The 26,797-nt window shown below is 40.8% G+C and overlaps 1 protein-coding gene and 1 long non-coding RNA gene across 2 annotated transcripts in view; one reads left to right on the top strand and one right to left on the bottom strand.

Annotated features, from left to right (window-relative positions):
• st6galnac5a (ST6 (alpha-N-acetyl-neuraminyl-2,3-beta-galactosyl-1,3)-N-acetylgalactosaminide alpha-2,6-sialyltransferase 5a) overlaps window positions 1-26,797 on the bottom strand; it is a 69,734-nt gene that overhangs the window by 25,443 nt on the left and 17,494 nt on the right. The gene's annotated exons all lie outside the window — the stretch shown is intronic.
• Window positions 21,347-26,797, top strand: part of LOC113010551 (uncharacterized) — a 31,218-nt gene continuing 25,767 nt past the window's right edge. The window contains exon 1 of the long non-coding RNA XR_003270367.1: window positions 21,347-21,880. This is a non-coding gene — a long non-coding RNA (uncharacterized LOC113010551). The remainder of the gene's footprint in view (window positions 21,881-26,797) is intronic.

Genomic DNA, 26,797 nt, shown 5'->3' with positions numbered 1-26,797 from the left:
TGTTAAGAGTTTTTCTTTCTTTTATCAGTTTCTGGTTACAACACCTGATCAAAGCTGTGATCAATAATGCAACTCAGTGAATTTCCCAATCCTGATTATGTTTTGTCTTACCAGCAGTGGGGAAAAGACACAGATGAGGGGAAAAAAAAAATCAGAAAAAGTATTTTCTGCTGTACCATAAAACAGTCTAGCTGCTCTGATTAAAAGCTTTTCTGATTTTTCCAGGAATCTTTTTATTTTTGAGATAATTCAGCAGAATAAAAAAAAACTATTCCACTGAGCCACAGTTTCTCTATAAAAGGGTGATTTTATATAAAGGCTGGGAGGAGTCGTTCTGCAGTAGGTATACGACAAACTGTGCAGTTCTTTAGGGAGTGAAAGGTAATTTTATCCAATTTCAGTGGTACTTCATATTTTTCTCCAGCACAATTTAAAGGAAAATAGTCTACTTTTAAGCCAGTAGTCATTCACCAATCAGCTATTACAATAAAACCAGCTGACTAATACTGTGTAGGTCCCCCTCTTGCCACAAAATAACCGAGGCACCTCTGGGAGGTATGGCGATTTCCAGTGGTTTGTAGCGCTGGTGACAAATCCTTTCAGTCCAGTGGGTATGGGAGGGAGGGGCTTCTTGGCCTTTAACAATCTTTGAGTAGGTGTTGTGTGTCAAAGCACCATTTACATACCAGCAGTAAAGCTGCTTTGCTTTTGTGGCGGTTGGGAGTACAATAATATTAAAAACTGCAAAACACTGGTAAACACGAAACTCTAGGCCCCTGACTGTTACTCAAAAGCAGTGTGTATCTGGGGCCTCTTAACATCTCACACAATTTCATTTAAAAAGGTAGCATTTCACACACAAAGAAAGATTTTTGATAAGTCTAAAATGTTCGTCTTCATAGCTGAACATGACCTGCAGATGCTTTTTTGTTGTTTCACTTACATCAGTTCTCTAATAAGCCTTTAAAGGAATCACCTCAGTCTGTAGGCTTACTTGTGACTCTTTGAGTTTCCAAAAGTAGAATGAGAGGCAGAGCCTTCAGCTCCCAGCCCGCTCTCCTGCGGAAGCAGTTCTGGCTTAGGAGACAGACACCCTCTCTACTCCTAAGATTAGACTTAAAACTTTCCTTTTTGATAAAGCATACAGTTAGGGCTGGAATCAGTTGACCCTGAAGCATCCCTTACTTATCCTGCTATAGGCTCAGGCTGCTGGGGGTCTTCCTGCGATACCCTCTGCATTTCTTTTCCACTCACCTCTTTTCACTCCCCAGGTGTTTATACACCACGGCTGTATGTTGTTAAATTTGATCTCATCTCTCACACAGTCTGTGTTTTGTTGTCTGTCCCTATCCTCTCTTTCTTCTCTCCTCTTTCCCCTCACTCTACCCAACCAGTCAGAGCAGATGACTGCCTCTCACTGAGCCTGGTTCTGCCAGAGGTCTCTTCCTTTTACAAAAGGAGTTTTTTCTTCACATCATCGCCTGGTGCTTGCGCATAGAGCATCACATGATTGTTGCCTTTTTTTTTAATATTGTCCGGGCTTTACAGTAACACTGATACATCAGGGATTTTCCTAAAAACTACTTTTCAGATACTTACACAAGAAAAAACATCAGCAAACAAATCATTGTTATTTACATTTAATAGTCTCAACTTTCACAACGAGCAGTTGTTTACAGTTCGCAGCTCCCTCTAGTTGACCTTCACTTTCCTGTCGTTCCCTCTCTGCAGCACTGCTTTTGCTACCTACTGTGCTGCAGCTATTAGAACCTGTCCTCATCCTCAGGGTGTCAAATACTGGCAAGGTATCGAAGCCAAAGGACACCTTGCGCATATCTCTGAGACGCCAGCGGCTTTGGCAAAACTGCAATATTTGATGCCCTTGAAAGAAGAACATGCTGGCAATTATAGCCATGCCGTCTGAACTGCCAAAATGACTTTGGCCTGCTGAGAATCAAGCCAATCTAATGGTTTGAAGAAATCTGATTGTCTGTTTGACATTTTACCAGTTCTCTCCAGGTAGATTTCATTACTGACAAGTGAGGTGCTGGATCCAGTGAAATAAGTGCCGGTCCCAGTCTGGGAGGCTCCAGCTCCTATTCTAGCAGGATCTGGGACAAATTAAGCCCTGCAGAAGAGGACATAACAGAGAAGTTGAGAGCTCAATTTCTCTTATATTAAACCTTCATGACATCCTGAGAGCTTGTTTGGATTTTTTTAAGCCAATGCAATGACTAAGCAACAATAAACAATTTTATCTATGTATTATTTCAAGGAAACTCAAGGTTTGCAACTAACTATTGATTATTTAGCAATGGTTATTTTTGCAAAACAGATTCTAACCGTATTTGGTGAAAGTTTAAATCTAAAACAACCCATAAAAAGAATAAAACTATTCCAGCATAAATAACTTCCATTTAAAATCATCTCACGTTTTTTTTATTTTATTTTATAGTAAGGTGTTTCTCAGAGAGATGAAGGATAACCTTGTCCCACTTGTGGGACTTGCCGTGAACCTGCCGTGTTTTTTTTAAAGCCCATCCATCCACGGTGTCCTAGTAAAGGAACAAAAACAACAACATGCACACAGACAACAGCCAGTCACTGTCTGATCTGTGCTCAACCTGCCAGAGCGACAACCCAGAGCGAGGAGGCCGCCCTCCTCTGTTTCCTCATTCTGTCTGCATCTGAACACTCCGCTTCCACTGGGCCTGTCCTTCACGGGGCTGCAGGAACAATCAGTACCTCCACACCACACAACCCGCCTGACTACCTGACCCGAAGAAAACATGGCTGTCAGAGCTGGGTGGGGGATTAACTTTGAGGGATGGTGGAGGTGATGAAAGAGAGAAGCAGTTCAGCTCCAGACCACCTGGGGAGGCGTGAAGAAGGAAACGGAATAGCTGGGTGGGTATTTGGGGGCCATTACGGTCTGGTGTTGAACTGAATAAACATGATGTTTGCCATTCAAGATATATTTCTTGTCATATTAATGTCCTTTTGATCTTGTGTGTGAGTCAGAAGGCTGGCATTATTGAGTGACATTTGCAAAGTATATATAAGAGTATATAAGAGAGTATAATTAAATGGAAAGAGGAATACGAGCCGCGGTGGACTCATATAATCACTTATGATTACGGTGTGATTGTAGTTGAAAAAGACTGTGTGGCACAGCTACCCTGATTGGCTTCGTGGTCAGCACTCACAGCCCCTGGCTGCCCATGGGTAACACAGGCAATAATTGGTGGTTAAAACTCACATGGGTCTTAAGGGGGCATGAAATCAGCTTTAATTCCTCACCCGACTCCCTTCCACCATCCCCCTGCTCAGCTCTGTCCCTTGAGGAATACTTACACTGCGCTGAACCATTACGTCTGACGTATGCCATTCCCTCTCAGAGCGGAGAAATAGCATTCAAGTGTTGTTATTGATTTCATGTGCATGAATGCGATGGGAAGGGGGTTGGGGGACGAGCGAGGGCTTAGCAAGGATGCGGGGACTTCAAGGATGCGAAATGGAAGATATGGCCGGTAAATGTGAGCAATGAGAGGCAGCAATCATCCAGCCCAGCGGGATGCTGTCTGGCATTGCCCACAGATGCTACAACAGAGCAGAGCCTTTTTAGCCTCCTCCAGGCTGACCTTTAGGCTTGTCAAAGATCCCTTTGTTTTCTATAGCCTCCTCAGAGGAAAGCGTTCTACAACAGTCAGGCCTTAATATTAGCTTGAGGAAAAAATGCTCATGAGGCCTTCTTAGAAAAGAGCCGAAGGGGAAATTATGACGTCAATTTAAATCTCTTTTTTCGCATGCCATCCTGCTAATGTAGACTGTGAAAGTGACTTCTGTCTTCCATGGCTCATTAATGACTGATGGGTCATATTTCATACTGTAGTGTCACAGGGGTGAGAGAGATACAGTCTGTAGCTGTGCAAAATTTAAAGACATTACAGACATTAAGGAAGGCGTTACAGAGCCAGTAGAAGCAAAACCAGCTGTCTGAAGCTATAATTTGGTCCTGCCTCCATCAGATGCGAAATATTTATCTGTGCATGTGATTATTTTGGCCATGCCAAGTCTACCACCTAAAGAATCATAGCACTCCTACCGACCCACATAAGCATTCCTCAAGCAACATATATGAGTGTTTTTACTCCTGAGGATCAAGAAAGTCAGCTTTTGAAGGTAGACTGTGTGTAGCTGGTATACATACTGAATTTTGCCAGTTTCACATTTATTCCAAAACTGATAGGTTACAACGAGAAAACATAGTTAGATACATCATAGAAAGCTTCATTTACAGAGGACCAGGGAGCCAACTATTGACCCATGCATAAGTGACATCACAAATCCATATTCAGTCACTTTAAAACACAACTGCAGGTCATAAAAACTGATTTCACATTACTGGTCACCACAGCCAGCTGGAACATACTGCATGCTCCTAATGTATTGTTATAGTTATTGTTTAAAGAGGGCCAGCCACCGAGTGTCCTGCTGTAATTTTAATCAGCACAAACTGGCAGAATGTCAGCACATTTCTGAAAGAAAAACAAATACAAGTCTCAACTGTTTTATTGCAGTTCTGATAATTAATGAGTAATATTGCTGAATAAGCTAGAATAAATATTTTGCTGTGAGTGGGAAAATAATTATTTTAGCCATTTAGCTCCATTCTCTCTTTTTCATTGAGAACTACCTCCTGAGTCTCCCGGTGAACTGAAGCCATTTCCAATAAAACAGGAATAATAGCAAACTGGAAATGAATAGGAAGTAATAGAATTAATAGGAAATCAAATCCTCTGTATAGAAGCTCTGCTAACACTAGTATCATAAGGCTCTGACACTGATTTTGCCAACACTGCTTATGAATAGCACATTTGTTTTTTCACATTTTAACTAACGGTTACCAATTAAAGTAATAAGACCTGCTAGGGGTTTTGCTAATAATTGAGAAATTGAAACACTGATTTGGTAAAGATGCTGTAGGGAGGTGGGGCTCAATACCTGGCTGCTTCAATATGCATATCAAAGTATGCTTGGCAACAAGTGTCACCTCAAGGTGTTATATATTATAAGGCAAAGACACTACAATAATACAGAGAGAAAACACCAACAATTATATGACCCCCTATAAGCAAATGCTTTAGCAACAGGAGGAAAAAACTCCCTTTTAACAGGAAGAAACCTCCAGCAGAACCAGGCTGGCATCCTAGACCTATTGCATGTATCTGTGTAGCCTGTATAATTATTGAATGTATGTGAATGATAGCTAGACTAGGGAAATCAAAGTAGAAAAGAAAAGCACTATAAAAAAACCCAGTCCAATTACAGTCATAGCAAGGAAAACACTGAAGAAAAAAAATCTTTCACTAGATGGTAAAATAGTTATGTGAGACCGAAAGCCAAAATGACACTGGAATCTGTGCAGCCATGGCTAAATATGCAGCAGAAACAAACCATTACAAATAATCTTCCAAGCAAAACAAACAGAAAAAAGCCATCTGAAGTCAGTTGTTCTGGGCTAAAGAAATAATAAATCTCACTGGGATTAATCCAGTGTATACAACAAATGATAATACATAATTTTATCATTCATTAAAATAGCCGATGAAAAAGGCCTAAAATAAATGAATAAATCTGATAACCGACAAGAAAAATACCCTAAAATTTGCTTCATTTCAAAGCTTGTTTCTGCTGCGAGCACCAAAATGTGCAATTTATGATATGGGATGATTAGAAGGAGAAACCGATGAGGGCAGAAATGGAAGGAGAAATTGGGAGGATAAATAAATCTTTTTTTTTTCTTTTTTTTTTTAAAATAGGGATGGTGAGCATAAAAGAATGAGTGAACAGAGCATAAGCGAACAGAGAAACAAAACACCAATTAGAGCCTGTAGGAGCAAAGGAGGAGCGGACTAGAGGGGCGGTACGGCTGCAGTTACCAATTAGAGTAAAATCTCAACAGCTGCAGGCAACGGCAGAGTGGAAAACAACAAATTCAGTTATGTCGGTAAAGGCTGTGTATTCAGAGGGGGAAGAAAAAAAATCAAACCTGCTTCTATTGTGCTGATGTGCGCTGACACACATACACTGGGAAAAAAGAGACACTCCAGCAGGTTGAGAGCTGCAGGGCAGAGTCGATGTAGGAGGGCTTGTTTGGAGCTGTTTGTCTGGCTTGCACGTTTGACCAGTCATTAGGGAGAGCCGAGGTGGGAAGTAAGCCGAGGACTAATGAAGACGGGAGGAGGAGGAGGAAGAGGAGGAGAGAGTGGATAACGAAACAGGAGCAATTAGGGAATCCGGCGGTCAGCAGTCATACTCCAGGTTGACAGCTCCTGTGGCTCTGATGCTCTAGTCTTAATTAGGGCAGAGTTTTCAGTGTTGATCTTTAAAGAAGACGCCTTTGATGGAGGGCAATTATCTACTCCAGAAAAAACGAAAACCAACATCTGACCTAAAAAGAGAGTAATGAAAATTCACTGATGAAGCCTGAGAGTGGTTTTTTTTGGGATAAGTGACGTGGCTGATGATCTTGTTAGAGGAGCACTAGTTGAAATGAAAGCTGATATCATCGAGAGTGTTTGAAGAATAGAAGGCACTGGTGGCGGAGCTCTGATCTTCAAAGCATGCAGTAGTGTAAAGAGAGCCCTTTACTGTGTGGTGTGTGTGTATGTGCTGGGATGGGCGGGGGGCATTAAACACAGTGTCTACAGAGCAGAGATTTAACGTGCGTGTTTGCGATCAAAGTAACCGTAAACGTGTACGGCTGTAGGAGAGGGATGCAACAATTTAGAGGACATTGTTCTAAGTCACGCAAACACCAACAGCAACAAAAAGCTTCAGTAGCACTTTTAAACAGCTGTTAGGATGCCTGGGTCGTTGACCCAGGGTTTTGAGTTTATTATGTTATTTATCATTTCTAGTCTTTGATTTCTAAGAGTTCTGTCTCTGTGTAATCCTTAGTTGCTGTCCCTGTCTGCTATATCCCCGTGTCCAGTCAGTGTCTGTGTCTGCCCTGGTCTCACGTCTCTGTTCCCTCTGTTGTAGTGCCTGCCTGTGAGTCTGTGTCTGTAAGTTCAGTCTGTGTTATGTTTCCTGTTTTATTTTGAAGGTCCATGTCTTATGTTAATGTATCTGGTTTTGCTTCCCCTGTTTCGTTAGGCCTGATTTGCCCCAGCTGTGTTTCCCTCCTGTTGCCCATTCCCTGATTGCTCCCTCTGTGTATTTAAGCCCTGTGTTTCAGTTTGTCGATGTCGTGATCCACCCTTATCTTGCTGTGTGTTTTGTTTGCGTAAGTTTACCTTGGCGTCTTAGTTTTGTTACCCTTTTGAGTTTAGCATTAAAGCTGTTTTGAGTTCATGTTACGCCTCCGAGTGTCTGCACTGTGGGTCCTATTCCTGCCTGCACACAGCCTTCACATAACAGCAGCAGCAGCTGCTTTCTAAAAATCAAGGTCAGAAACAAAAATACTTCAGACTCACAAATTGAGCTACTGAACCCACACCTCAATAGCCCAGCAAGTGAAAATCAGAACCTTGTGCCGTTTTAAATTTGTAAAAATGGCACATGACGGCATAAGATGAAGTGCAAAACATGACACATTCCACTATGTTATTATTAATTTAACAAAAATTAAGCCAAAATGCAAAAGCAGCGTGTGGGAAACTAAGTGTACCCTCACTGATTCCACAGGAATTAAAAGAGTAAGTAGCAGCCAGATACTGCTAATGAAATGCACTTAATTAATTGATCATCTGCAAGTGTTGAACAACTCTATTGCATTTAGATGTGCGGTAACAAAATGCCAAGGAGCAAAGACATCAACAGTGATCTTAAAGAAGCAATTGTTGCTGCCCATCAGTCTGGGAAAGGTTATAAGGCAATTTCCAAACAGTTTGAAGTCTGTCTTCCTTCAATGAGAACGATTATTCACAAGTGGGAAAACATTCAAGACGGTCATCGGTCTCCAAACAAATTCACCTCAAGGTCAGACTGTGTAATGCTTAGAGTCACTGAAAAAAAAAAAACAGTGAAACCAAAGTGAAGAAGTCTGGCCATAATGCCCATTTGGCTAAAGGCAAAGACAGTCTATCAGCACAAACACCTCATACAAACTGTCAGTGGTGAAGGGATGATTTGGGCTTGTTTTGCAGCTATGGGACCTGGACACCTTGCTGTCATTGAGCCAACCAAGAAGTCCTCTGTATAGCAAAGTATTCTAGAGTCAAATGTGAGACTAAAGCTCGACTGAAACAAGGTAACGCAACAGGAAAATATCTACAGCAGCAAATCCTCTCTGATAAAGAAATTAAAAGAGCACTTTTTAATGAGACATTATGTGGCAAGAGTATGCAGTCAGTTCCAGGCAGGGGCCCCAACGCTCGCCTGCTCTGAATCCAAAGAACACCTCTAGGACATTATGTGTCGGTCCATCTAACTCTGCCAACTTGCACATCAGACTTTCCAGGAGCTCAGTGATGCCCTGCTCCAGATCTGGGAGGAGATTCTCCAGGACACTATCCATCACCTAGGAGCATGCCCCAACACTGTTAAACAGGCATGCAAGCATCTGGGGCCATCCTTTCATGTCTACCCATCACCCAATCCATCAGTACAGATGTTGCCCAGCATTATTATTTTTCCCACTGAGTTCTGATTTGAGATCTTGTTTTTTCTAGTAGTGTACAACAGAATAGCTAAAAAAAAAGAAAGTATCAAGATGTTGCAATGTTTCTGTCAAAGTCCAGACCTCAGCCTGAATGAAATGCTGTGACAGGATCTTAAGGGGCCTGTGGATAAAAGAATACCTGCAAATCTCAACGAACACAGGCAACGTTATAAAGAAGATTAGGCCAAATTCCTTCACAATGAAGTGAGAGGCTGATAAAATCATACCGAAAATTAATTGCAGCTAAAGGTGGTTCTAAAAGCGACTTAGTCACAAGTGTGCTGAATATTTCACACCCTGTTTCTGCATCTTGGCTCATTTTTTCATAAATAAATAATGACACGATGTAATATGTCATGTTTTGTAGTTCATCCGAAGGTTAGGGTTTATTTTCCTCATTTTAAGACCTGCTCAGGAGCAAATGATTTTTGATGATTTTATATCCCGACGCGTTAAACATTACAACTAAAAGAAGGTGAACTTTCATCTAATCGTGAGTGTGCATTAGCGCTGCCATACACACACAAGCTTGTCTGGATGTGACCTGACAGAGGTGCATGTGAGAATGCAAATGTCCGATACAGTCAGATCAGATATTAAACCTTCTAACAAGCTAGCTCACAATAGCATGTATGTGAGAACAGCTCAAGCAAAGGCAAGAGAGTGGGCGTCGTGTCTGCTGCCAACTGCACGCTCTACCCAGGAAACACTCAGACCTGAACCAAATTGGTGTTTCCAGTTGTGACACACATCTTTCTTTTCCTACATCTGAGACCGTTTCTCTTGATATTTTCCAGAGATCATGTGTCAAAAAGGCTACAGATAAATTGGTAGTCAACTGATGCAGTCGGATAAAGCAGTTAAGAACTGAAATTGTGTCTCTCACAAGTTACAAGTCACTATTTTATCAGCAGTGAGGTATCTAGAGAGAGTAGCAACAGACAGATGACAGGTCTTTACAATGCTACAATGATTTAAATTTCATCCTGGAGGAAAACAATGAATTCCTATTTGTGAAAGATCTGCTCCACAAAAATGTTACACTTTTTTGATGATTGAATCACACAATTGAACATCGCTTAGGTTTAGAGCTTTCCTCAAAATGGAAAATAGCACAATTGTAGTTTACCTGCATTATCAAATGTGTTTCAAAGGTATTTTCAAGATGATCTCAGCTAGGAGAACAAAAACAATTCCCGTCTGGGGTCATGCAATAACTGATGAATCCTCAGAAAAGCATTACACTACCTACAACAAACCCTCAATACTCAAAATTTCATGCCTGTCCAGTCTAGTTTTTGCCAAGCTGCAATATTTATGTTTTATGTGAAGTAGTCAGCGTTCCCTGCTTCAATATAGGACGTCTAACAATGCTGCATTAAAAAAACTGCATTAGTGTGGGCGTGTTGTTTCTAGTGAGACAATGAAATATGATTGGGGCAGAGAAATACATTTGAGAAATAGATCCATTACTTTGAGGAATTATCACATGCCAAAACATTGCAAAGTGTTTTATGATGGCATGAGCAAAGATTTTTCAGCTCTGCAAAGTAAACTTTTCCTTCTCGGTGACCACAAACTGAAAAGTAGAATTAAAGTGTTAATGCTGCAAACTAATCGAGCAGAAAGCTGCTGGCAGGAGTCGTATGTTCTTTTTAAATGCTGTGATTGCTTTGCAAAGGCTTTCATTACAATGACGATAAGGCAGAAAAAATAGTAGATACTCTCTGCATTGTGTGGAGTTGTACAAATTTAAGGTTTTGCGATGCTCTCGTGTTGCAAATTATGATTTGCAAACAAATAAACCCCATCCTCAAAAGTTACCTCAAAGTTGAACGAGAAACCGTAACCACAGTGTTGCTACACTGGAGTGAGTTCTGCTTTACAGGTGATGCTATTATTGCTCCCACCCACACGTTTTTTTTCTGGCTGTACTCACTTCTCTGCCTCCCCAATCAAAAAATGCCCTTGTATCCCAAACACCTCTGCAGCTTTTGTACAGCCCCGCAGGCAGGACTCTGTGTCATTAAACCTCAACTTTCCTCACCACCTGCATAAAAGGTGAAGAGAACAAAGCTGCACCTTGCTTCTGCCTTGTTCTTTTCTCCCCGATAATACCTACACCTCCTCCTCTTCCTGTTCCTCACCTTGTCCAGTGTGGGTGACCTGGAAAAGACAATAAACGCCTCTTCCTGCCGTGAGCTGGAAAGACTGGACCCGAACAGCGAGCTGGAGTGTGAAGGCTGTCGGGTTGCACCTTGTTACAACACACTCTTTTTACTTAATTGGCTCCATATCAGCCTGTTTGCCACTGGTACAGACTGTACAATGATGCAGCCATTGCCTGTCCCTTTACCCTCCACCCAAATAGAAGAGGAGAGATACTGCTATGAGGAGAGGACCACACCAATACACCCCTGTAGGAGAGATTGCTTTGGCATGAATACAAAAGATGAGGTGCAATTTACCAGGTCAGAGAATCTCTCCTGCGCCCCCTTTTTGCTCCAAAATTGCACCAGGAGGTGCCATGTGGAGAAGATAAAGGAGGAAAAAGCCAAGGGGAAATGACAGAGGGACATTAGGAAGAGTGAGGGAGGCAGAAAGACTGGAGGAAGGCGAAAAAGGAGAGAGAGAGAAAGGGGTTGCTGTGACAGACAGAGGCGGGCTGAGGAGGGGAAGAAAATGAAAGGCAATCTGATAGATGAAAAAGAGGAGCAAGAAAAAGGAGTGGCTGTCAGAGAAAGAAGCACTTTGGAGACCAAGAAATGTAGGGCAGCTCCTTCAGAGAAAAGGCAGGGATTTCAGGGGCCTGCTTTGATGAGGAAAAGTTAGAAATGCACACTCACTTGCTTCAGACCGTTATCGAAATTATGATATCTGAAAGGGTCATTATGCGAGAGAAAGCAGCAGCCTTGCAAACACCATTAAAACATCTGCAGGATTTCCCTCTCTGAATGCCTCCAGACACCAGAGTTTAATTCTAAGATCGAGAAGATTTCACATTTGCGAGTGAGCTCACGGTTGCCGTGATCATCCTACCATTTATGGATGTGGTGTGCTGATATGTTCCCATAATCCTCTCAGATCAGTTTGTTGAGAGTGATAGGCATGGTTATTGCCCAGTGCAGTGTGGTAAACAATGGGCTGAATCAATAACGAGAAGATGATCTTGTTAAGAGAAGTCTGGTGAGAGTAATGACTCGGAGGAGACGTCTCAGCGCAAGTTGTAAGCCGCTGTTTCGCTTTCCCGTCACGTCTGCCCCTCCACTGCAAAAGTCCCTTTTCTGCACAAGATACAGAGAGTTGAAAATGAAACTGGAAGATAAAAAGGTGCAGCATAATCTTAGCGTGGAACCGAATATATGCATGGGCAGGGACGGCGGGAGGAAATCTGAATACGGCACTCAGACGAACTGCTAACTGTCAAACTTGAGATGACAAGTTTGTTGTGAGCAAGGGCAAACTGGCAATTTTTACAGAAACCAAAAACAACGTCTTCCAGACTGGAGACGGGCTGTTAATCTTGGAGTGCAAAAAGATAAATCACGTCAAGCTAAATCCCATAGGAGCAATTATTGTTGTGTTGTAGCAATATAACGACAAGCCCGAGAAAAACAAAAAGAACACATCAATAATACATCGGCAATACTGCAAAGCCGTATGTGGGCAAAAGCTCCGCTTCCCTGTGAAAACATTTTCTGTACTAAATATTCTATTTGGAGTGTGTCCATTATGTGGTGGAACAGAGGATAATGAGAGACAGTAACCAAAAGGGGTGTGTGTGCATGTGTGGATGTGTGTGTATAAAACACCAGCTGCCAGTGACTACACTTGTCAGGCAGGAAGAATCTCCTGGGAAGACAGATTTCATATTGGCAAGCAGGACACGTGAGTGTGTCTTTCAATCTCTCTGTGCTTTGTGCATCACTGTGTCTGTTAGATTTACTCAAATATTGAACTCAAGTACAGGTTTCATGAACTTTTATTGAAAATTTCCGTTCTATGCTATGACACTCCACTACGTTTCAGAGGAAAAATACTGTCTTTGACATCTGTCACTACTTAAAAGCTGAAGAAGGTTTTTATTTAAGAAAAAGTACTTGCATATATATGTATATACAATCTTACTAACCACTCAAAGCGCTTTAGACTACAAGTCGCATCTTAATCGCTCATTCATACAGTCCTGTATTCTATGCTCATCAAGCACTTCAACTGCCTTACATCCACAGCCAATTTACAGTCACCAATTAACTGCCATGCTGGCAGGTAGTGGCTGGCTGTTGCACGATGAAACAAATCTAATTCGTTGTGATTGCTTTGGTCACAAGCAAATTGCTGCAGTTGCTCATAGCTTGCATAAAGAAATGTCTGCAAATACCTGCAAATACTATCCAACTTCACACTGAAACTTGAAAAAGTGCAAACTGGAAGTGGAGGGCTTACTTTCATAGTAGCAGGATTCAAAAGATGCCACAGTTACTTTAAAGCAAATGGTCTCCATTTCTGTTTGTTGGTTACCAAGTGGCCTCTAGTCTTTGTAAGGAACTCGTAAAGTCTATAGAGAAAGGCCCACGTCAGGAATTCGAAACAGGAACCTTCTTGCTATGAGGCATCACTGTGCTCATGTTATAGACCAGTGCAAAGACCTTCAGTCTTTTGAAGCTTGCTTTTCCATCCATCAGTTAATTTGTGCTCAAAACACTGAAAACCTAAGGGAAATTCTGCGAATAGTTATTAAAAATCGAGGCAATAGCTTGGTGCGTGGATATAGCTCCAGAGTGACTGGTTCCAGCTGGAGTTCTCGCCCATTAAATCAAGGCTGGTTCTTGCGTTTCTCCCAGCATCCAAGCAGTATGCCTGTGACAGCCGCTGGCTACAGTCACTTTGTCACAGTTGAGGAAGTGGAGTAGGTAGGGGTGAGCAGCCGTTTCTTTTGATCACCCGTTTTCTCCTGTTTTGAGTAAGTTAAGAAGGTCAGACTCTGTCTTTAGTTTTGGCTCTTATTTTGGTAAGGTTAGGTGTGTGGGAATCAGTTTAGCTTCGTTTTGTTTGTTATTTTGGCCTTGGCTCACCCCGAAGTGTTGACACACCCGTTTTGTTGTTCCTCTTGCATCACATTGTAAATAAATCCCCTTGTAACGAACGGATTTGTTTCCTGTCACTGATTGGGTCTTCGGGGAGCGAGTGCTTCACTCGTGTTATGGCCTGGCCCCTAGACGGCTCATAAAATGAATTGAATCTTCAAATAAAAAAACAGAAAACCATGTCATCTTTGAACATTTAGCCTTTGCAGAACTTGTGTTTCTTGAGCAACAGATAAAGAGTAAAGTCAGCTTTACTGCCAATAGACCATCGGTCAGTAACACATACCCTCAAAAAGTCTGGGGTGAGATGGGAAAGTTGCTGTGACACATACTCAACATAAAAAACCCACCTGATCCTTCCAATGGGGAAACATTTCTCAAATTAATGAATGAATCAAGCAGAAACACCATATTTTCCACACCTGCATTTGAGCGGCAATATCATCCGTCTGGAAGATAAGCACCACCAGCTGTTTATCTCAATGCACCTTGTAGCGAAATACCAGGAGCAGACGAAGACTCACATTAATTCTCACCTTCTTCTTCTCAAAATTATGTTAAAATCTACAGCAAAGTGGGACGAAAATGTGACTGACTTTCCCTTTTAAACTACTAGATGGTTTAATGTAAATAAAGTTCAAATCAAATTAAATACTTCACATAATAGTAAAGGACCTTTGACAGGACTTTCAGTATTGTATCAACCATTCACTGGCTTTTATCACGTTCTCCTGTTTGACTGCTTCCTGATTTGACAGAAGGCAGAGGTCGATGTTGTTAGAAGCGTCAGAATTGGGAAGAAACAGAATTTATGTGACTTTGAATGTGATTTAAGCATCTAGGAAAGTGATGATAGGTGATCTTATTTTCACCTTAACTATCGGTCTACAGAGGAATGTCCAGAAAAGGGAAAAACAAAAAGAAAAATATCTCTTAGTTAGTGGCACTTCTCTTGTTAACAATAAATGGACGATGAAGAGGTCAGAGGAGAATGGTTAGGCTGGTTTAGGCTGATAAAAAGAAAACAGGTACACATTTAACACTTACTATAGCCAGCATAAAGCAGCAAAAGACTACAACATGTGTCCAATCAGCTACAAAGAAGAAACTGAGGCTACAGTGGTTGCATGCTCATCAAGACTGGACAATAGAAAACTGGAAAAGCATTTCTTGGTCTCTGATAAGTTTCGATTTCGGCTCCAGCACTCAGATGGTAGGGGTCAAAATTTGGCAAGAAAAAACACAAAAGCTTCCTTCCTTGTATCAACAACTCAGGTATCTGCTGCTGGTGGTGGAAAGATGTGGGGAGGATGTTTTTTTCCTGGCACACTTTGTACCAATCAAGTATCATTTAAACTGCAGTCCTTTACGGCCATGTTGTAAGAGCTACTTTCAGCCGGATAATGCCCCATGTCACAATGCTTATATAATCCCAGGCTGGTTTCTTGAACACAGCGAGCTGGCTGTACTGAAAAGGCCTCTACATTAACCAGATCTAAATCCAGCAGAGCACTATTGTGATTTGGTGGAACAAAATAATTACAGGAATCATGAAAGTGATACCCAGAAATCCGCACCAACTGCCTGATACCATCATTTCAGCATGGACCAAAATCTCAGAGGAATGCTTCGAGGACCTTCACAAATGCATGCATTGAAGAATAAAGGCAGTATTGAAGGCAAAAAGTCAACTCTACTACCAGGTTGTACCTAATAAAATAAGGATTGAGTGTAGTGGAAAACATGAATCCCTGAGCCATTTTTCTGAAAAAAAAAAAACAAGCAGTTTCAGCTGCGGACTTAATGCTTGTCTTGTTTTACTGAAGTATTATTTTAAACTACAATTTTGGTGCTTGTATTTAAGGAAAGAATCCAAGTGATTCTTCCACCACATAGAGGAGAGCCTGTTTATGCATTTTTCTGCTGCATTCACAGATACACACATCTTAATGGGAAAATGCTAATGAAATGAATCCGAATGCTAATGCTTATTGCCAGGCTAATGCCTATTCATTTAGTCAATGGATGCACACCTGATATGCAACAATCACAAAACCGGTGATTAGAAACGTACGAATGAGTTACATTTACACACCTTGATCTTCACAATGAAAGTAATGATTCTTAGCAGCGACACTGGAAGCGGCTCACGTCAGTAAACAAGGGTTTGGGAGTTGTTGTGTTTTTTCCTTTCTGTCTCTTTACTGATTTTTTCACCAAGGTGATGAGCCTCCCCACATACGGCAGGCTCATTAACCCTAAGCGTATTCTGCCTAGCAGGAATTCATAAAGACACAAACAATGCACACATGCATACTAACAGCTTTCTCTCAGAAAGAGGCTCCCACAGTGTATTATCCCTTAATGAGCCCTGATCAGCCGATGAAGAAAAGGTAAGCATCTCACAGCTGCAGAAGTGGAGGAAGCATTCACAGACTTCACTTAATGCAATTCTTGAAAAACAACCGCAAATAAAAAGTATTTGTTTACAGATAAATGGCCCAGACTAATGGAACGTTATTAGACTAACTGATGACTCACCGATTCGAAGTAGTTCCAAACAGATGAAAAGCAAAGTTCTGCTCCATTAATGTGTATTCATCGCCTTAAACTTTTTTATATCTTTGAGTGTTATTATGAGATATTAAAACAGGGATAGGCTGCTCATAATTTATTATTTACAGTTCCAGTACAGACTGGTAACCATCCAATGTTTTTACTATTAGGTCATGGGCCAATCACATGTATCTTACACTCTCATTGGTGGTTGTTTCAATCATTCACCTGGATGTTGAGTAGAGTTTATTTTGCTGCCTGTTTCATCTTTGCTTGCTGAAAGTTGCACAGTGTCATTGACTTTCTGTGGTCTCTGGTCGTGATGTCACTGCTATTTCCAGAATGGATTTGGTGCGATGTGGTGACCTGAGACCACAGAAAGTCAATAACATTCAACAACTTCAAGTAACTATGGTTGAAAAACTGCTGATGACGAGAAGCTTTTCCCCTTGAGCAATTGAAGCGACTACCAATGAGAGAGCAGGACTCTGTTGACTGGCATATGACCTGTTAATATGTTAACCAGTAAATATGTTAGAGGGTTATCCATTCAACCAAAGTGTCTAGCCTCTAACTTTCATTAAAGAAGGAAGGTTTGTTCAAACAAGGGGAGGTAGCGTGAGAGCAGGCAGGCAGGTGGGTTTTCCTCCACACAGGTTTTCCACAGCGGGTGTTTGTTTGCTTGACTGAAGGAATGGAGGCTGGAACACTGGGGGGGATATAGGCAGATGGAGAGGAAGAGGTAATTTCACTGAGAGATTAACTACAAGAAAGTTTTCCTGAAGCTAGACTGGTTTCCACACAGTATGCTCTATCTGGCAATAAGAGAGGATGAAGAGCTGATCCTTCTATGTGCGGGTAATTGAAGATGGAAAACAGGTGTGCTGGCCCCAGTTGACAGTAACAGGCGAGGGAAATGCCTATTTGATCCCACCAGGAAGGACAGTCTGCCATTTCACAAACTGGCATAGGGATAAGGGAGATGGAGAAGGATGCTGAGGAGGCATGACACAGGGCCTGGAAGGTCTGCAAGGGGCCAGCTGTCAGCTTCCAAGCAAATCACCCAACGAGGAAATCACTTCTAATGTGGACACAGTTTTAGAGTAGAGGGGTTTTCTCTAAACTCTAAACAGAAGACATGGAAGAATAAAGGCTTTTATGTGACTCAGGTGTGCAAAAGCTTACTACTATGAGCCCAACATGATGGCATGTTTTGCATTCTGAATTTTTCAGAAAAAAAAAAGCATGTCACAATTTCATGGCCGTTTGATCCCCATCCCTACAGTTTTATAGTGCTTTAGTGTTTCGTGGTTTAAAAGAAGATACCTCTGTAACCATTTTAACTTTAAAAAATTAGCATTCAAGACCACAGCGTAGAAATCCAGAGCTTCATTAAAATGCAACATTTATTGTAAATGTAAAATCTTAGTCTTAACCTACAGGTTACAGCTGACTGCAGCTTTCGGATAAACACAAAGTAAAATGTTTCAGTCAGGGAGAAAAAGACATTTTTCCAGCACTGCACAGTCATCTTCTCAGTAGCTGAAGTTTGTAACTCTGAATGGATTTGTAGAAGCAATAAAACTGATTGTAAACTGATTGTGATATAAATAAACTTGTCTAATGCTCAGGCGGTCGATATTGTTCTTCTCAGATACTAGCTGAGCATCTGATGCCATAATGATGATGATGATGATCATCATCATCAGAGCTTTCTTTGCATTATTAATGAGATGATGATGATAGGAGGAGGAATTAACACTGATTATGAGCTGTGGAAATGGAGTCATCTTCAGCTCATAAATAGACTCTTGCATTGCTGAAATGAGCTTCGGTATCTGTTAATTTTATTAGCCGCAACCAGCTGTCTTTATATCATTCTTCTTCAGAGCAAAAATGACAATTAGGAGCGCTTCCAGTTTTGAAATGTGAACATTATTTTGTTCCAGAACTTTACTCTGAGCTCAGTGCTGATGGGATAAACTTTGCTGATGAATCAGCTGGGTCTAGGAGGAAACGTCTGCACTTCTATCAATCAAAGAAGAGCAATTTGACTCAAATAACTACTGTACATGTGCTGAAGTAACTTAGCTTCATTTGGTTATCTCGAGTGCAGATAACTGCAGTGGGATGAGATGACTCAATACAATCTCAGAGGAAAAAGTGTTGTTTTAAAGACTTGAGAATATTTTATTAGATTGCTTTATTTTTACTGCTGAAGTTCATTCAATTTATATTTTCTCACATTAAAAAAAAAAAAAAGAGTAATCCATCTGCTGGCTCACTGTGAACACAGTCTCATTAGATTTTTTGCTCACCTTAAAGCACAAACATCCACTGATTCTACATTAAAGCCACTGCTTAAAGCCTGGTTGTTTTATTTTAAGATGTTTTAATAACCAGTGATTTTACATGATACACTGAGAGTTAATTACACTATATTTAGTAGTTTGGATTGTTAGCTTTCTAAAGGAAAAACATTAAAAAACCCTATGTAAATAGATAATATGCAAGTAAAACTTTATTTATATAGCACCTTTCAAGATATACAATCACAAAGTGCTTCACAAAAGTCAACAATGCATAACAAAATTAATAAATACTATGTATTTGGGGTACTTGCTTTTACAGCTTCTCTCTTATTTCCCAAGACAGAACAACATCTTCAAGATTTTATACCAGGTGCTCTTCCTTGGGACTGGCACTATGAGTACACTAGCTTGTGACTATACACATTATTTAGTTGGCTACTGTTAGAGTGCCAGGGAAGTTCACTGGTCCCTACATCTGTTAAAGTTTACTTACCTATCAATCTTCAGGAACTGGACTTAAGTGAACTTGAGAGGTAAAGTTTCAGCGTTTTATCCCTAAACTAAAGGCCTTTGTCTCCTTCCCAAGGAGATCGGGAGGCAAACTTCATACCAGAAAATGGATGTTTGTTACCAGTTTAAATTCAAATCAAATTCAAATTTTATTTGTCACACACACACAACCATACACAGTATGACATGGGGGTGAAATGCTTGTAGCTGTACAATGCCCGACCATTAAATGACAGAAGAAAAGTTTTACAATATTTACAATTTACAGTTTACTACAGAATTTACAAATTAACTTAGGAATTTACAGTAAAGAATGTGCAAATAGCAGAAGAGATTATAAAGATTATAAAGATTATAAATTATAGGAATTATAGGAAATGTGTGGTGGTGCGTGTGGTGACGTGTGTGAGAGTCCAGTCCAGTCTTAACTAATATTAAGCCACTACTACCATTAAAAAAAGGAAAAAGAAAAGAAACACTGCAACAAAACTGATCGATAGAAAGGATTACATCAATAAGTTAATCGCTCCTTCATCTAGAAGGTTAAGCAACTGATAACACACAGTTCTGCCCAGAGCTGTGGCTGTGTGGTGCAGACCATCCACTCACCTTAAACACTACTGAGTAGAGTCAGTTGCAAATAAACAAATTTTAGCTCAGGACCCGCTCATTTTTCATCGCCAGTGGTTATGTCATCTGTTATCATTTGAAGTTGCCAAAAATCATTGACTTCATATGGTCTCTGGTCATGATGCTGCTGCTGTCTCTTCCTGTGTAGATAGCCCTAAAGACAAGAGGAGGAGCAACAGGAACACAACACACCCACACAACAAAACCAGGTTTGCTATTCCCATAAAAGCCATTGGATCATTAAAATTAATGTTACTTGTCATAAGAAGCAGTGCAGTTTCACTAATGGTTCAGTTTTGTTTTCACTCACCTACTGGGTTAGGTGTAGGGAGGAAAAAATAATGTAATTCGGGTTAAAGCATCATCACTTTTCCATCATCCCTGTTAAAAGGGTAGCGCATTTACACCAGGTGCCTGATGTGTTACAATGTGATCCAAACAGGTCCTGCCTGAGCATCTTTGTGTGAGGAGCTGGTGGTTAGACTGGTTTACTGCTATGCATCACAGCACAGATGCCAAAGGATAACCTGTGTGCATCTGTTTAAAAATAAAAATGAAAAGTATTAAAAGTATTTCACACCCAGCCATGAGGAGGGGACTCACTGATCCCTGATGAAATTTTTATTACAAAAAGACAATAACGTCTGATCATCACCAATGAAGTGAAGTTATTAGTAATTTACTGCATGTCTTCCCTTGCTCTGTCCCAGCTTTCATGTCCATTCTCCACTGTTCTGACGTATTAACGGCTCAAAAACCCACCAAGAAAAAAAGGAAATATAAATAATAAGACCAGCACTAATTGTTCTTTGCACATTTAGTGCAGCTGTGAGGTACATGTTAAAGGCTGTCTGAAATACGCTGCACTGTGCAGACACATTTGTTTTTTAGTTCCTCTTAAAGCTGTTCAGTGCCCTTTGGCGGTGCTCAGCTTCAACTCCATTTTTTTTAAAAGTCTTTTCAGGAAAAGCTTCTTTGTGATTTGCTTATTTTCAGTGGACTTTGCTGAGTTGGATGGGAGTTTGATATGATTAAAACTGCGTTGTTTTTTTTAATGCAATTTTGCAAAACCACTAGGAAAAAGACCACACCAACTACACCTTCAAAATCAGTTTAGTCACACTGACAATTATGGGAACTTCAGCTGTTTCCCTATATCAGGGGTGCTCAATACGTCGATCGCGATCGACCAGTCGATCGCAAAGGTAGTATTGGTAGATCGCATGGCATTAAAAAAATAGATGCCAGCCTATCATCCATCCCGTCACTTGATTGATACAGGGAAGCCAGTCAGATGACATCAGATTTTTTCTGACGCTTAGGTCGCTGCGCATGCGCAAACAGCGGCGCGAAGTGTAGTAAAACTGACAAGCTAGTCAGCGAGTTAACTCCAATTTTTAGCTCTCGGTTTTTTCTCTTAAACCTGGCCGTCAGCAGCTACTGTCCGGACTATGCATCCCTGGCTGATTCAATTCAGTGCAAGTCATCAGAGTAAACTCAGGTAATGACAAAAAATTTACATAGTTAATTGTGTTGTGAAATATTGGATATTGCGGTTATGCATGTATATACATTGTAGATATAAAGAATCCTCAATATATTTATAAATAAGTATATGTTTTGGATTTTTGTAGTGGGTAGATCATTTTGACTTGGTCATTTTATAAGTAGCTCACATGCGGAAAAAGTGTGAGCACCCCTGCCCTATATATTAGCATGACCCAATTGCAACCGCTGAGGCTTGGACAGGACCTTTGGATAGTTAAAGTCTGCATTTACTGACTTCTCAAGGATGATGGAGGTGAGTGGTTCATCACCGTTCTTACAGGCTTCAGTATAGCCACTTTGGAGCTGATGTTTGGACAATCGTGAAGTGGTGAAATGCCTCGGTTTGAACTTTCCCGCACAAACAAACGAACAGTCACACTTGCTTTTTTCAAGGATTGACAAGAAGTGTGAGAACAGGGAGAGCTGCAAGGACAATTCTCTCCTCCACACTCCTAAAATTACTCCCTCCTTTACTGTTCATGTTCACTGCAGACCGCCACTAACGCCTTGGCTTTCAAAGGAATGGAGACAACGTGTGATCAGAGACGTGACAAAAAGAGGATTTCCAAGTAAGATCACACTAGGAGACGACTGGAACTTGTTTACTGATATGGTTTAAGACGTATTTTTAACCCTACCTTTGTATAATGACCAGCTTTTGCTGCTTTAGTTGCTTTTATTATGATTTTGAGATTGCATCTTCTGCATTATGAAATCTCCTTTATCCACGCTGAAAGAAAAAGGACACAGGCATCACACATACGTTTGTGGAAATGCCTCGTATTATCAAAAGGGATTATTTGTCATGTGATCAACTCTTACACACAGATAACATTTTCCATTTTCTACCTTCTATCGTTTTTTTAAACATGAGCACAGAATTGGGCCTCAGATAGAAATCACGTCCATTTGCTGGCTTGATCCCTTTCATTCAAGTTGTGGCATCAAATAAAATGCTCTTCTTTGTTAAAAATGCCTTTTTGTTGCTGCTTTTGTCGCTACGGAGACTTGGAGAAAAGTGTCTGACTTCAATCTAATTTTAGTAACTTACGCTTCTCAGGTGACAGCTCCTGAAAAGATTACTTATTACTTACAAACTCCTTTCCAGTGAGCATCTTGGAGCTGAATGATGTTGTGTTGACTGTCAATCTTGAGACACTTTGCAATGACTCAAAAATAGCACCAGAGTTCACATCACCTCTATGAGGTCTGCTCAGCGTGCTTCATAAATGTAAGCCGGACATCATTCCTTCTTAGCAAAAGGAAGCTTTCTGGATGTGACTTTTTAAATTAAAAAAATCATAATATAACAGTTGTACATGAGGTTGTAATCAATTAGATGCAAGCCAAACAAGTAAAAATCTAGTCCTTCAGAAAAAAAACACAAAATGAAAAGGTAGATTTTCTTCCTCTGACTCCAGCTGTCACATTTTATGGAAAAATCATGGTTCATCAGTGAGAGATGCAGAGAGTCTTATGCTGCCACGAATGACACGATGTTCAGTTCTTTGTATAGCCTTGAGAATTCTGTGTAAGCAACATAACGTTGGACTTTGATAGCCTTGTTAGTTGTGAGCTTATAATTGCAAACAGTACAGAGTAAATATCGAGCACTTATTAGCAGTTAACAGGATTGAGAAGCCTTTTTTATTGAACACGTTTCCCTTTGTTTTTTTCTTTTTGTTCCAGATCTTAGATTGCAGACTTTTAATTTCTTTGCCTTTTGTTTTATTGTTAGGAATGAGGAACGCTGATTAGTAAGCTTTTGTTCATTGTTTTGGGCATTGTTCGGCTCAGAAGCAGATAAACTCATACTGAACCTTGATTTGCCTTTTGCAGAGAGTAAACTCGCATATTATGTACAGGTTAACAGCAACAAACCCAAATCAAATTGTCAGTTAAAGATCATATTAAAAGACAGACACATAATCTTTTAGTTTGCTTTTTTTATGCAATAACATAATTAACACTTTCTGCTTTGTAACAGGGTCTGATGTGGAAACAGTGCCATGATTATGGCGTCTGTTTCATAACCACAGTGCAGGTTTTGCGGTGGAAACATGGTGATTTTTGACTGAAGACACATTTTTGGCATTTCAATTTGTTTCTTTGTTACACAGTCACATTCAAAAGGTGTGAAGATTGTGAAAGAACGCCAACGAGATGGATGCATTTACACCTTTTCAGCGACTGGATTCAAGTCTGAATGCTTCTTGGCTGCATTTGCACTCTGCAATTTTTAGATCTGATAGTTATCCAGTTGGCCCTCTGGATGCATGAAGTGGTTAGAGATTGCTAAGCTATTTGACTGCCGATAAGCAATCTGTAACTTTCCAAACCTGACATTCACAGCCCATTCACGGTCAGCTGTGCAGGGACAAAGACAAGAGAGGCAGGATTTGTATCTCTTTTGCTCTTTCCCCCCCCCCCCTTTTTGATAGAGCCATTTCTTTCACCTTCACAGTGACTCAAACACTGTTTCAGGAGACTGAATCCCATTTTTCCAATAAGATGCATCTTCCTCTCAGATTATGGTTATGGCAGCTCAGGACCGTTTGTCTGATACGGTCCGATAACAGACAAAGTCTCGGCAACTTGTTCTGGTTGAGCATTAGCAGGATAACGTCCACCATGAACATTCAGAATGCCTCTGGTGTCCAGACTAAATTCATACTGCAGGTTCAATTCCAATTGTTCCATCAGAGCTGTTCAGCTTGCATTAAATTACCAGCTTAAACTGGCTTTAGTCACACTTGAGCAATTTTGACCAAGTGACCCTGACAAATCAGATTCAGGACAAAATGTGCATGTTGATCTGATGTGTTTCACTCATTTAGAAAACCTGACAAATAATAAAACGGCAAAGAAAAAAGCCCAATATTGGCCGGGTGATATGGATCATATGCACAATTTCCAGCTCAGTGAACAACATTTCATCTTAAATTGTTTTTGACATGGGCTGGACTATTTGCAGTGCCTCTTTTGCACTACAGAGATTTAGGTTCCCATGACAAGATGCTGGTATTGATATAATTTGATTTAATGCAGAGCTCCTCCATCAGAGAGGAAGAAAAAGGAGCCCGAAGCAGCTCTGTATGCACCCGGGAAAATTGCTTACTCTTCGGCACCTCTGGAAGTGTAATCAGTGAGCGGGATACCAAAGAAAGCCTTTGTCGAACAGCCATGACACCATCTCTTCAATGAGGGGGGGATGATGGGATATACATCAAAGTCGCCTCTGTAATTGGGAGTGTTTCGACTGAAGGGCAGACAACGTGGTACAGGAAATGATTTAATGTCACATCAGCAAAACACCGCAGGGCTACAGAAGCTGCCTCTGTCTTCTCGGCCGTCTGGTGCTTAAAACTTAAACTTTCTTCTGCAACTTTTCTTTTGTCTTTTCTTGTTTCACTTATAAACTTAAAACAGAGCTCTGCTCCTTTGCTCTGTTTTTGGACAAGAAGCACACTGTTTAGGCAAACCCCGTGTCTCCATAATTAATAACCTTGGCATCCAATATGTTTCTAATCTGGAGAAGGAATGCTCATGGCATAGAGAAGGAGACTATGCCAAATACAAAAAAAAAAAAGTTGGATCATTTCTCTCTCGCACCATGGAGGGCACGCTCATTAATCACGCCTAAAGAGCTGAGTAATGTTGCGGGACTCGTGTGTCTGTGGAGCCAGATGACGGAAAAGCAAAGAAATTCGGTTTTATTGTAGTGCTTCTCGCCAGCCGTCGTCTTCAATTTGCTCTTAACCATGACAACGGCAGCAGCTATCATCTATCTCCTGATGTTGTGCCACAAGGTATGATCCATTTATCATAGTTTAACCTTTTCAGATCCTTTGCTGCTCTCTCTGGCGCTGAATGACGAAGGTGCTCCACATGCTAAAGCCTATCATCTACCAAAGATTAAAACGCAGAGAAGCTTTAAATCACCATTCGGCTCATGGCATAAGCCTCGGGAAATCTTCCCTCCACATCCTTTATGTTAAAAATGTATAACTTGACCAGTGATTCCCTAACCACAGAATGCCAAAAGGCACGAAATGCAAGATTACTCCATTGAGGGAATGCTTATCGAGAGGCAGTCTCCTCTCCCCTCCACCCCACCCTTCACCAGTAATTGCTTTCCAGGCCTGCACCGGAAAGAGCCTGGAGCTGTGTTATGTTTGGCGGGAGCAGAATACTCTGGAGATAAGTTGAATTCCAAGACTATGCTCCAATTGGGACTACTGTGGCATAACGAAACCACTATTCTCCTCTCTTCAGTCAGGAGAGCCGTTTTAGTATTCCAACATTGTCTTTGCATAAAAATAGCAGTTATCTGTCACTGATGTTTCCTTCATTTTGTGTTGTAATTTAAACCCTGTGAATGGTACAAAGCACAAAGACAGAACTCTCTCACACACACACGTTTGTGCTCTTTTTCCACACAGCCCTGCAGACTTCACAAACACTGTTAGTTCACATCAGATGACTACAGAGTCCTTGGCCATAACGGCCTAATTGGGGAGTTTTCTGTCTTGCTTTCCAGCTGGCTGATTGCAGAGCGAAATCCTAATGAACAGTGAAAAATAGCTTCGTTGCGCAGCGAAGATGTGGCTGTCTGAGATGAAATATTCAAACGTCTCACTTCTCCAGCTGTCACTAAAGCTGCGTTTGGGGGAAGGATGCCTTGTCATGTCTCCTTGGCACAGATGGCTTCGCATGCTCATGCCTTCAAGCGAAGTGTACCTAGTCAGAGTATTTCCAGCCCTGATATGTCTAAAAAAATCCACTCTGACCACAGTTTGTGCTGAACAATCTGCTTTGTAAATTTCGTGTTCTGTCTCAGTGGGATTGCTTGCTGCTGCCGCACAACAGTTTCTGTTTTTTTGGCCATACTGGAGCTGCGGCTCTGAGGGCGGCACAAATAAAAGAAAAATACTAATATTAAAAGATTTGGTGAGCTATTATGATTCCCTGAGGAGCAATCACATATTGCCACATAAGCGGTGACATTTATGTCGTTAGTGAAAGTCAGTGATAGCTTTTGGATAAATTTTAATGAACGTGGATCCTCATTAATTTGCCCAATTATTTGAATTTCATCACAGACCACCATAAGGCAACACACTGGTTTATGACTTATAAAACTGATGAACTTCCAATTAAGTAAGAACCTCTGGGGCTTAAAAAAAGCCACCACAAAAGTACTAAAAATCTACAATTTTTCCAGTTACCTCTTAAGGCTGGCTCCCAACAATGTTCAAAATGCTAAAAGGTGGAAATCCAAAATGCAAATTTCAAAAATAAATTCTCACATCAAGGTGGGTACATACATCTTTTATGTACAGTCTGTGGTCAGGACACCAAAACTGCTGAGTGTGTAAATAGGAGAGGCAGAAAGCATGCGATGAAATGACATTAAATTATAGGTTTAAAATGTCATCAAAACACTACTTTTCTTTGTCTTAAGCAGAACACTGATTTGCACTTCA

This window comes from Astatotilapia calliptera, chromosome 18, assembly GCF_900246225.1.
Source record: "Astatotilapia calliptera chromosome 18, fAstCal1.2, whole genome shotgun sequence".
Taxonomy (NCBI): Eukaryota; Metazoa; Chordata; class Actinopteri; order Cichliformes; family Cichlidae; genus Astatotilapia; species Astatotilapia calliptera.
This window is presented reverse-complemented; position numbering and strand designations above follow the sequence as displayed.